The sequence below is a fragment of the Helianthus annuus genome, chromosome 9 (assembly GCF_002127325.2).
Source record: "Helianthus annuus cultivar XRQ/B chromosome 9, HanXRQr2.0-SUNRISE, whole genome shotgun sequence".
Lineage (NCBI taxonomy): Eukaryota > Viridiplantae > Streptophyta > Magnoliopsida > Asterales > Asteraceae > Helianthus > Helianthus annuus.
Genome location: NC_035441.2, coordinates 76,090,715 through 76,103,013, shown reverse-complemented (window position 1 = coordinate 76,103,013; position 12,299 = coordinate 76,090,715).

Genomic DNA, 12,299 nt, shown 5'->3' with positions numbered 1-12,299 from the left:
TGAGCATCTTCATCATCTGGATTCACATTCTTGTTCTTCAAGATCACTAACTCTCTTTTCTTTTTCATCCTCTCTGCCTTCTCTTTGTCTGCAACTGGATCTGTAACTCTCGTGAAATATTTTTCCATCGCAGCACTTCTTTCAGCATCATCTTTAGCAATAGCTTTTCTTCTGTTTTCAACATCAGTTGGATCAGAAAATTCTTGCCCAAACTTCTTCTCCAACTTTCCTCGTAAATCATAAACAATATTGAACAACAAACTAACATCTCCTTGAAGTTGCTCAATCTGTTGATCTTTCTTTACAATAGTATCTTCAAGTTGGATAATCTTTGCATCTTTATGAATCGAATCTTGCTCAAGCACAACCATTCGTTTCTTCATATCTCTCATGCTGATAAATTCATCTTCATCACTTGAATCATCATCAAATGGCATTCTTAGTGGTTCTTCAGGTCTTTTACCACTAGAACTGCCAGGTTCATCATGAACAATTCCAGAGGGCCCAGCGTCATTGTGAACTTCAACATTCATCGTAGCTATCTCATCCCTTTGAGTATCAACGTCAAACTCAAAGATGTTCTCTGTAGTGGTGGTAGTATCGCTAACATTCTTTTCAAAATCGAAGTCATACAAACCTTCGTCATCATCAGCAACGTTCTCGGATTGATCTTTTCCTTGTTCAACAAACATTCCAGGTCTAGGATCCCTCCTTTTCCTTTTTAATGGAATGGAATCAGAATCCATAGGGCTATCAACAGGCTCTTCAGTTGATACTGACAGATTGGAAGGAGGATTTCCCATCTTGTCAGTTACTGACTTTATTAGCATAGCCAAGCTTTCAGCAGTAATCACTGGTTCAGCCGTAGAAACAGCATCAACTTCAGGAGGAAGTTCTATGTCATTATCAGAGTCACACATTATTTCAACACCTTCATCGTCAGAGTTAATTGTAATACGCTCTGTCTCAGGCTCACCTTCAACTCTCCTCAGAATATCATGTTCTTCAGCAACAATAGCACGTGCAGATACACTATGCTCTGGAACAGATCGTGTCATTACTGGATTCTCACCTACATCTTCCGTCTCTGCGAACTGACCAAATTTCTCCAATTCAATCAAACCTTCAAACCTTTTCTCAGTTCCCTTCTTTGTAGTAAGAGCACCAAAACAGGAAGGACCCATAGGCTTTAATTCCAACGTATTACCAGATCTCTTCAATCCTGGATAACACTCATTCAAAATCATCTGCACGAACATTGGATACATAAGAAACTTATCCTTTCGAAGACCAATTGCATTTCTCTTCATTGCTTCCAAGATATATCTTGAATAATTGAACGGCTCATTTGTAATCACACATATTAAAGCAGCAGACTGAGTGATATTCAACTGATCAACTCCCCCTCTATTTTCTGTCATGCACAAAAGGAACATGTGCAGTAATAGACGCCAGTAAGGATGCACAAACTTCTTTACCAGGGGAGGAAACTTTCCTTCATAGCTTAAACGAGGTAGAATTGCTTCCACTGTTCCAGCAGGAAGTTCTATAGGATCTGTTTCCTGATCATTAAACTTCAACACTTCTCTAATCATCTGCTCAGTCACTATAACTTTCATCTCTTGAATCTCAGCAACTATAGCTCCCTTTCCTTCAACGATTTCAACTTTAGCACTCTTCCAAAAATCTCGGATAAGGCTTTCATAAACAACTGGATTCTCACGAAGAGCATGAACAATCCGGCATGTATTTAGGCCTTTCATCAACGACGTATACAACTGCTTGTGTTTCTCTGGTGGAGGTGCTAAGTATCCAACTTGATTATGAGAAGATATAAACTTTAAATCCATTTTTCTGCACACAACACAAGTCAAATAAGTTTCCAATTTTGGTTATAACAGTGATAAAAAATAAAATAAAAATAAACACTGTCACTGTTCACTCGAGACCATGAGTCGAAACTAAAAGGTCTCGAGTCGAAACCACTTGTCTGCGAGTCGCAACCATGAGCCGCAACCAACAGATTTCGAGTCGCAATCATGAGTCGCAACTAACAACTTTGAGTCGCAACCATGAGTCGCAATCTTGATGTTGCGACTCGTAATCACTGGTTTCGAGTCCTTGTATTGTTTGAGTCGCAACCACATAAACACATAAACTTCAACTAAGTGTTCTTGATTGGAGTCAACATCTTCAAAACTTCATCGGAAACTTCATCGGAAACTTCAAATCTTCATCGGAATCTTCAAATCTTCGTCGGAGCTTCTTCAAACATTCATAATTTTCTGCAAAAACTTGAATAATGACATCATAATACCTTGATTATCAAAAAGCAGATTGCGAGTCGCAACCGGAGACAGGTCGGAATCCTCAATGATGACCGGAAAATGGAGAGAGAATAAAATTTAGTTGCGAGTCGAAACATAGGTTATGACTCGAAACCACCTTTTTATACTCCACTTTTATCACGGGCCCATGTCTTATGGGCTTGGGCCTTAAGAACTTGGGCTCAAACAGATTTATTAAACCTTCTCTTTAACCCCATTTCAAAATCAGATTTAATTTTAAAAATTATCCGTTAACCTTCTGAGCAATGTTTGCAAAATAAAAACCTAAAACAAAATTAAATAATAAAATATTATTTACAAAAATAAATTAGGAAATTTGCATAGATACTCAGGGATCAAATCACAAGGTTTCGGGCTTGACTTCACTTATCAACACTGATCTACTACAGGATGATCTAGACAACTGCCAGTATATTTGTCCTCTTAAACTCATCTCCCTAGACCTTTTCCATATCACTGCCTGTATCTCATTTTATCATGTTTTGATATTTTAATAATGATCACCCAAACAAATACTAATCAAATCCTGGAATTATGCACAGCTCACTCTATCATGCAAGCAGTTTCCCTACCACATATTTCACAAGTCCAATCCAAATTTCTGAAATCTTAACTGGGATTAGATTGAGAAGAGAACATAATAGATCTTAAGCAGAGATGGTGTAATATACAAATCAAATGAGTTTTCTCAATTTGATATAGGTTTCATGGGTTTCTTTTGGGCACTTGAGGGCCTCTTTCGGGTGTTAATTGATCTACAGATCGACAACGTACAGCTAGGTCAGCATGTATCTGGATGCAGCAGAAGCTGTAGTTGCCTAGCACCTCCAGGTCAGCATGTATCTGGATGCAGCAGGGGAGGTACACGACTTTTTCAGATAAGATTTCAGACTCAGATCAAAATTGTGTGTATCGGGAAAAACATACAGACATTCAAATAGACATGAGCTAATTCCAAGTGATTTTCTTTTCTGAGGTCATGTACTAGTTTAGTTCTGAACAGAAACAGCTAATGTTTCCAATCTTAAGGATAGAGCCTACCAACACATCATACTAGAGTCAAACTTTTTCGATACTGGTCTTACATGAGTCAGCCCTCGACCATAATGTGAAAATTCATTTCATTTCCCAGTCCAGCCACACTTCTTTTTGTATTTTTCAATTTTTTTTAATGTTTTTGTATTTTTCGATTTTTTTAATGTTTTTGTATTTTTCGATTTTTCTCCCCCTAAATTTGAGCATAAATAAAAAACTACCTAAGAATAGAAAACTTTATGAACAAATTTACCTACGGAAAACAAAAAAACATGCTCAATCAGTAAAACGGATCATTTTTAGAAAATCCACAAGCACTCTGAATTTCGAGCTGCTGACAGGTTTGGTGAACAAATCAGCAGCATTTGCATCTGTGTCGATTTGTTCAAGAGTAATAAGACCTCTGTCAAAACAGTCTCGGATAAAATGAACTTTAATATCAATGTGCTTGGTTTTGGAGTGAAAGACAGGATTTCGAACAATTTGTATTGCAGCATCATTATCGCAGTAAATAGTAGTGTTAAGATAAGTCAAACCATAATCCTGCAATTGATGTTGCATCCACACCACTTGAGAGCAAGAAGCAGAAGCAGCAACATACTCGGCTTCAGCTGTAGATATCGCCACTGTTTGTTGTTTCTTGCATTGCCAGGAAATGAGCCGATCACCCAAAAATTGGCATCCCGCAGATGTAGATTTCCTGTCACTGTCAGTACCTCCAAAGTTGCTGTCAGAGAAAGCAAACAAGTCAAAATTGGAATCCCTCGGATACCACAGGCCAAACCGAGGTCGGTCTTTAAGATACCGAAAGATTCTTTTAACAGCAGTAAGATGAGAAGTTTTAGGATTAGCCTGATAGCGTGCACAGTTGCAAACAACAAACATGATGTCCGGACGGCTAGCTGTGAGATACATCAATGACCCGATCATTGACCTGTATTGACGTTGATTTACAGACTCTCCTTCTTCATCTTCAGTCAACAGTGGTCTCTCTGCCATTGGTGTTTCAGCAGGCTTTGCATCCGTAAATCTGAATTTTGCCAACACATCATCCACATACTTCCCTTGATGAATAAGAATCCCTTGCGAACTCTGCTTGACTTGTAGACCCAAAAACAATGTCATTTCCCCCAGAGCACTCATTTCAAACTTCTTCTTCATAACTCTCTCGAACTCCTTGCAAAGATCCTCACTTGTAGATCCGAAAATGATATCATCAACATAGATTTGAACCAAGATTTGATCACTTCCTACCTTCTTGATAAACAGAGTCTGGTCTATGGTGCCACGCGTATACCCATGAGCCAAAAGATGCTCTGTTAAGGTAGCATACCAAGCTCGAGGAGCCTGGTGTAACCCGTACAATGCCTTGTCTAGCTTGTAAGCGTACTCAGGATGGTCTGGATGCACAAACCCTGGTGGCTGCTCGACAAAAATTTCTTCCTTCACATCTCCATAGAGAAACGCGGTCTTGACATCCATCTGATAAACAGTGAATCCCATGTAAGACGCGTAAGCTAAAAAGATCCGGATGGCTTCAAGTCGTGCAACCGGAGCATATACTTCATCATAGTCCAGTCCTTCAATTTGTCTAAATCCCTGAACCACTAGCCTTGCTTTGTTTCGAACGATGACTCCTGCAGAATCCTGCTTGTTTCGAAATACCCATCTAGTTCCAAGCTTACATTTTCCTGTTGGCAACTTGACAAGTTTCCATACTCCAAGTTTTTCAAACTGGTTCAGCTCTTCGTGCATAGCATCTACCCAGCCAGGTTCCTGCAAAGCTATATCAATGGTTTTAGGTTCGATTTGAGAAAGATAACAAGAATATAAGCAAGTGTTAATGGTTCCTGATTGACTCCTGGTTAAAATTCCTGCATTTACAAGACCAATCACATTTTCTATTGGGTGATTGCGTTGAACGCTCGTAGGTATGGCCAAATCAGGTACAATCTCCTCTTCAGTGGTGGTGTTGCTAGACTCCCCCTCATTAGGTGCTGCTGTACTATGAGCTAAAGGAGTGGTGACAATGCAATCCTCAGGAATTGGTTCAGGAAACAGTACATTGTCAGAACTGCTTGATGCAGAACCACCAGTTGAGGCACCTTCAGGGGATCGATTGAACGTCGACGGAGGCGTAGGATGCTGCGTAAATGACATTCCCGGTGGATCAATGGTATGATGTCTCACGCTTTCTTGCATCTGTTCTTCGTCTTCAGTGTCTTCAAATGACAATGGTTGTTTGGGAATGGACGTACCTGCACCTGAGAAATCACTTGACAAAGGGTTAAATGATTTAAACAGTTCAGAATAATCGTATAACCAATCTGGACCGACTCTAGCATCCGTAGCATTCTCTTCAAGCCACTCTATGTTGCACGACTCGACGACCTTTTTAGTTACTTTGTTGTATACTCTATAAGCAGAGCCCTTAGCATATCCAACAAAGAAACATTCGTCCCCTTTGACTTCAAACTTTCCGTTGGAGTCCATGAGTAATAATACACATGGACAACCAAAGATACGAAAGTGTGAAACCGAAGGTTTACGTCCCTCCAGAATCTCATAAGGCGTTTTCATATGACGTTTGTTTACTAAAGCGTGATTCTGGATGTAACAAGCCGTGCTAACAGCCTCAGCCCAAAAGAAGCTAGGAAGCTTCGAATCCGCCAACATAGTTCGTGAAGCCTCGATGAGAGTACGATTCCTTCTTTCAGCAACTCCATTTTGTTGAGGAGTTCGTGGCGCACTGTACTGACGATCTATTCCCTTATCAATGCAGAATGTATCCAAAGTAATGTTCTTGAACTCTGTCCTATTGTCTGATCGAATGACCTTCACCTTAGCACTCGCTTGATTTTCAGCCAAAGTGATGAATTGTTTCACCAATACAGCAGTTTCATTTTTATGACTGAGAAAGTACACCCAGGTGTAGCGAGAGTAATCATCGACGATTACTAGACAATAAGCTTTCTTCCCAATACTTAGCACATTCACTGGGCCAAAAAGATCCATGTGAAGTAGCTCGAGTACAGCTTTTGTCGAAGGTGCTGGTTTAGTCTTATGGGGTTTTCGATGAGCTTTCCCTTTCGCACAAGCAACACATTTCTCCACCAACATGAAGTCCTTGATTGGAAGATCACGTACCAGTTGACCTTTAGCTAGACGGTTCAGGTTTTTCATATTCACATGCCCAAGTCGACGATGCCGACCATCATGCTCCGAAATCTTTGAAAAGAGACAAGTGATCTCTTCACACGGTTTCTTGTTCATATCAATAACGTAAGCATTTCCCTTTCTCTCAGCTGTCATCAAGAACCAGTCTTCTGGAATAACAATCCCAGGCTTAAGAACATGACACCCCTTCTTCGTGAAATGAACTAAATTCCCTCGATCACAGATCTGCGAAATACTTAACAGATTGTGTTTCAGTTCTGGAACATAATTAACATTCTCAAAGCTTAAGACGCCGTTTTGAACAGTTCCTTTTAACGTGATTCTGCCTGACTCTCCTCCCGCAAATGAGACATATCCACCATTAAACTCTTTGACATTTACCAGTTGGGATAAGTCTCCTGTCATGTGCCTGGAACAGCCACTATCCATGTACCAGAGGCGCACGGTAGTCCTCCACAGCTGTTCCTGCACGAGTAGCGGGATTAGTTAGATTTAGGAACCCAGCCCATAGTGGATCTGGGTTTTCCTTGTGCATCAATATACGTCACTCTCTGCCACACTAAATTATCTTTATTCAGAAATTTTGAAACATCCCTTTTGGCGACATTTTGATGACATGATTTTATTAAATTGGATTGCATACCATTAGCTTTAGGTTTCCAAAACTGTCTTGACCAGTTAGAATTGAAACTTTCAAAAGCATTACCAAAAGAATTACTTCGATTACGCTGAAAATTTGTTTGTCTATTCTGATATTGATTATAGCGTTTGGCTGCATTCCAATCCTGATCAGAAGGTCTAGTCCTATGATAGTTGTTCTTCATTGTCTTAGTCCTTGCAGACATCATGGACTCCGAACAGTGATATCGGTTATACGTGACCTTCTGATTTCGCCCTGATGTTTTCTTGTTCGATGTCCTTGGGAGTTTACCACAATTTCTGGCAATGTGACCAGCAATGCCACAGTTAAAACATGTTTGACGTTTCATATTTTGAATATTCTTGACATTTTGACTCTGTTTGCTTGATTTCGTGTGATTTGATGTTTTAATTTTCTGAACATGTTTGACTTGTGATTGCTCTGAGGATTTAGATGATTTGACTTGTGGTTTTTCTTTAGATAAATTTTCTTTTAAAGATTTCTCTCTTAGATCAGCATCCTTTTCATTTTCACTTAATCTTGATTCAGAATTTGAACATGTATGAGTTTCATCCAAATGCGTTTTATCAAGGCATTTATCATATGAAACTGATTCAGGTTCACTTCCCGAACAAGAAGTCTCAACAATATGCTCTTCCTCAATGCATTTGTCATGTGAAACTGAATCAGGTTCCTTTTTTGAACATGAAGAAGTTTCATCAATGTGCATTCCCTCAGAGCATTGATCATGCAACACAGTTTCAGGTTCATTGTTTAATTCAGTTTCCAATGGGGTCCCACTAGATTCAACATTAGGGACACCCACTGAGACAGATTCAGAAGAAGAATCAGGATACTCTTGATTTTCTTGAGAAGTCGTTTCAGTGGTTTCACTGAATGCATCCTGAGGGACCTCACCTGTAAGATTTTCACAAGCTGAAACATTAGAGATGTTAGGATCACAAACATTAGCTGAAAAACAATCATCACCACACTTATTGTTCAAATCATCAACACAAACATTATCAGTTTTGCCCAAAACAACAGGCTCACAAGACGAAACATAAGCTGAAAACGACGCAAACAAAGAACTAGTAAAAGCAATGTCAGACTCAGTTGGTTCAGAATAATGTTCAAAATATGGTTCAGAAACATTTGAAATAATAACCGGTTCACTCCCATGAACATCATCACACTTTACTTCAGAGCTATCATCTGCACACGAAGATGAAACATTAGGATCAATTGTGCCTTTGTGAACAAAATTCAATGGAGTAGACTTTTGTGGCTCAACATGTATGTCATGAACAGACGATTTGTGGTTTTTCGAACCATACGTCATTTTACTCTCATTTATCATCTCCTCCTCGGTCATTGGTAGATAAGTATAATTATCATTGTACGGAGGAGGAGTCTGAGTGTAACCCAAGCCACGCCCTTTCTTTTCTTTAAAAGCGATTTGTTGATCACAAAGATTTTTAACCAATTTACTGGAAGAATCAAACTTCTTGATATTAAGTTCATTAATTTGATATCTGTTTCTAATATCTTCCAGTTCCTTTGTTAAAATGCACACCTTTTCTTGAGCTTCTAGGAAATGGGCTGTTTTTACACTTACATCATCCTTTAGTTTGATGATGTCCTTTCGCTGAGCCTCAATTTTTTCTTTATACAGTTTCTCATTTTTAGACAAAGTAAAGTTCTTATTTTTTATGTCATTATAATCTTGAATGAGCTCAGCGTTGTGTATTCTATAAGCCTCAACCCTTTCCCTACACTCAGGAGTACAGAAAACGGAAATTACCTCTTCTTTGGTGAGACCTTTAACAGGAGCTGAAAGAATTTGAGTCATGAACGCAAAGTCATCAGCTGCAGTCTCTTCCTCTGGCTTTGGGCTATGTTCGCTTGAAGTCATGAATGCAATGTTGGATGTAGCAGTTTGATTCTCTGGAGCTGATATGTTCAGACGCTCAATTTCTGAAGTCCACTCAAAATTGAGGTTGGGCTGAACCACCAGTGCTTGTGCTAATCCTTACGGCTGTGGACTTCCAGAAGCAGCAGCATCTGCTATACTTGTAGTGGTCACAAGAGCTCTTTCTCGATTAGGAGTTGCAGGTTGGGCAGGAGTTGCAGGAGTTTGATCTCTGTTTATAAGTGGCTTCGGGCAGTTTCGAGCATAGTGTCCTTCCTCATGACAGTTGAAGCAACAAAGATTAAAGGGCGCTTTAGCAGCTCCATTCCATGCATTTCCCCACCTGTTTTTACCTGTTCTTTTCACAAACTTTTGGGCTCTGAAAGCTGCCATTGCCATCTGCCAGGTGATGTCCATTTCTTCAACATCATCTGGATGAATCTGTGTCAGATCATCAGGACTCCACTTTGGTGGATCAAGTTTTCCTGCAATAAAAGCATTCAAACAGTTGATCACTGAAGCTGCGATATCCAAGTTTTCCTTTGATTGCTTAGCAAAGAAGGCTATCATTTCGTTGTTTGCAGCGGAAGCAGAAGCAGCAGTAGAGATATTTCCAGAATTTGGAATTGAAGCAGGAGAAGCTGGAGAAACGACTTGATTAGAGGATCCAGATGAGTGCACCTTTGCTGAAGTTGGAGTAGCGGATGAAGTATTGCGAAACATCTGAAAACCTCCTTGAGACAATAAGGCTGTGTTGCTGTTGTTAGAGGAAGTAGGAGCAATGGAGAAACCAGCAGCTAGCATACTATTCTTGTAATTTGTTTCTCTTTGCTTATCATCCAGTTCGCATGCCTTAATGTGAGAGATCATCTCTGACAGAGTGCATCTAGCGAGGTCTTTAGTCTTCTTGATCATAGCAACATGATGATCCCAACTCTTTGGTAGTGCATTAAGAAGTTGTCGGTTTGTGGATGCATTTGTTGTATGAATTTCTTCCATTTGCATTTGGGTGATCAGCTTCACAAATCTCTGAATCTGATTGTCTATCGTTTCACCATAAATATGGTTGAAATTGTTGAAGTTTTGTTGCAGCAGATTTCTTCGGCTCTCTTTCATATCTTCGTTTCCTTCATATACTTCGATCAGAGAATCCCACAATTCTTTGGCAGATTTGCAGGTGCGAAATCCAATAGCAATATCAGGACCCAAACCCATGGTTAAGTAAGAAAGAGCTCGATCATCTTCTTCAACAATAAGCAAATCATCTTCAGTGTACTGATCTCTAGGTTTCTTTACCTTAAGACCTGGTTCAGTGGAGCTTTCCATCATAATCTCCCTAGGACCTCTCAAAATGCTTCGCCACAGTTTATAATCCTTAACCTTCAAGTGCTGTTCAAAGTGCCACTTCCACTCGGGAAAATCATTAGCATCGGCTAACCTAGGAATGCGTGTTGTGGTTCCAAGCTTTGAATCCAATTCTTGTTGTTGATTAAGGGCAGTCAATTCACTGTTGTTTGTCGACATGTTTAATTAATCAGTTAATTAATTAATTAAATATATTTTTAAGTCCAAAAAGTCAACAGTTCAAAGGTCCGTAAATCAGTGTCGTTGCGAGTCGAAACAGCTTTGGTTGCGAGTGGAGACTGACTGATGGTTGCGAGTCGTAACTAAAACAGGATGAGCCGAAACTGTGGTTGCGAGTCGAAACAGCTTTGGTTGCGAGTGGAGACTGACTGATGGTTGCGAGTCGTAACTGAAACAGGATGAACCGAAACCGTGATGGATGCGAGTCGAAACCAAACGTGATGAACCGCAACGGTGATGGTTGCGAGTCGAAACCAAACGTGATGAACCGCAACGGTGATGGTTGCGAGTCGAAACCTGCAAAAGAATAAAAGATAAGATCTGTTGACTCGCAATCCCTATTTTTCAGCACTTCCAAAATTCAAAGATATTGTAATCTTTGAATTTGTTGACCACCAACTTCCCGTAAAATCAGCAAACACCTTTTCAAAGATCAACAAACCAAAATCAGTAAATTTTTAATGAATCGATCAGGAACAGACTAAATATTTCAATGGTTTTCACTGCAAAAACAAGCAACAAACTGGATTAGTAGCACAAACAATTCTTGAATCCGAATGATATCAAAACCGAGCCCTTGAATGGCTTCAATGGCTCTGATACCAATTGTAAAACCCGTTAGGATCTCTCAATGATATCAAACTTTAATTTGTGAAAGTGCGGAAATCAATCACAAATCGATTCAAGAATATATACTAATAATCAAGATGAAAACAATAAACAAAACACAAACCGAAATCTTGCATTCAATGGCTAGCAATGACTGATACAAGAAATCAACAGGAACTCGGTTCCTTCCCTTTGTGTCGCAACCCACACTTCACCAAATCAACAACCACAAACAAGATGTTGAGATGTGCTTAAATACAAAACAACTGGGCCATTAACCTAAGTCCATGCGACACCAAGAGGACTAGCCCAAACCTTACATTATCGACCCAAAACATAAAAGCTAAACAAATACATAATCAACCCTTAAACTATGCTAACCTACATGAATAAACCTTCGGGTTCCAACAGTTTTCAGCATCAGTTTGTAAATTCAGGGGCCTTTCTTGCAATTCCTTTGTGTGGTGACCAAGTTAGCACCTCTCCAAGCAAAGTATAGCTGTCAATTACACATGTATGGCCAGATTTCATTGCTTAATGGCAAAACAAACCACTTGTCATGATCTTGTTGATCACCAACAAGTATAAATAGGCCACTCCATTCACTTGTTCTTTGCTCATTCTCATTTCTTCTCCTCTACATCTGACTTGGGAGCTCTCTCAAGCATTGGGACTTTGTCTTCTTGTTGAAAAGATAGCAAGGACCCTTAGTGAGCATTCTTTCATATCTTTTTTTTGCTTTTTCCTTATGTAGTGCAGAAAGTCAAACGTTTGGCCAACAGTTTGACTTTCGGTTTTGACCATCAATTGGTCAAGTCAAAGTTCAATTGAACTTTGAAACGTGATTGTAATCACGATAGTTATAATCCTTCGCGGTTATAGCTGCTGATTACCACGTTAGCTAGTTGTAGTGTCGAGTCAAAGTTTCGGTCAAAATGCGTTTTAGCACGCATTTTGCCTCGGAACTACTTTAGGGTATCAAAACACTTTGTTT